Source organism: Rhagoletis zephyria, unplaced genomic scaffold, assembly GCF_001687245.7.
Source record: "Rhagoletis zephyria isolate East Lansing unplaced genomic scaffold, Rhagoletis_zephyria_1.1 Rzeph_scaffold_01126, whole genome shotgun sequence".
Classification (NCBI taxonomy): domain Eukaryota; kingdom Metazoa; phylum Arthropoda; class Insecta; order Diptera; family Tephritidae; genus Rhagoletis; species Rhagoletis zephyria.
In genome coordinates, this window is record NW_016158210.1 from 7,767 (window position 1) to 8,336 (window position 570).

Sequence of the window (570 nt, forward strand, 5' to 3'; positions counted from 1 at the left end):
GCTGTTTGTCAAAAGCATACGATTTCGAACTCGCGTAAATGTACATTTGCTAAATGCGATAGCATGAACGCTCTTCGAAAACATATGTTCGAAAGTGCTAAATGTTGCATTTTAAATGCAGCAAAAACGCTGCATAATCTTCCTTTTCCTAAGTTTCACCCGATAAAAAATTTTCGCGAAAATTTTGATTCCCCCATAGTAAGTACATGGAAACCAAAAGCGAAAAGTGAACCAGTTCAGGGAAGATGAAACTCATGATAAGGCTGAATATGTTCCGAATGAAAAAATATCATCATGAAAGTAATAAACGCTTCGAATGTATATTAACAAAATAGGTTCATAAATACGGTTTTATAAATAACTCCACGCACTACCTAGCGGGTCCGTTTTTCGCAAGTGCTTTTTTCATCATGCATACGAAGTCGGTTCATAAACACAACTTTTTTTTAAATCGGTTTATAAATACAACTTTTATAAATAACTCGACTCCAGCGCCACCTAGCGGGTCTACTTTGGTAAACGTGTTTGCCATCATGCTGGTAGCTCACATTTTGAATTTAAAAGAAATCG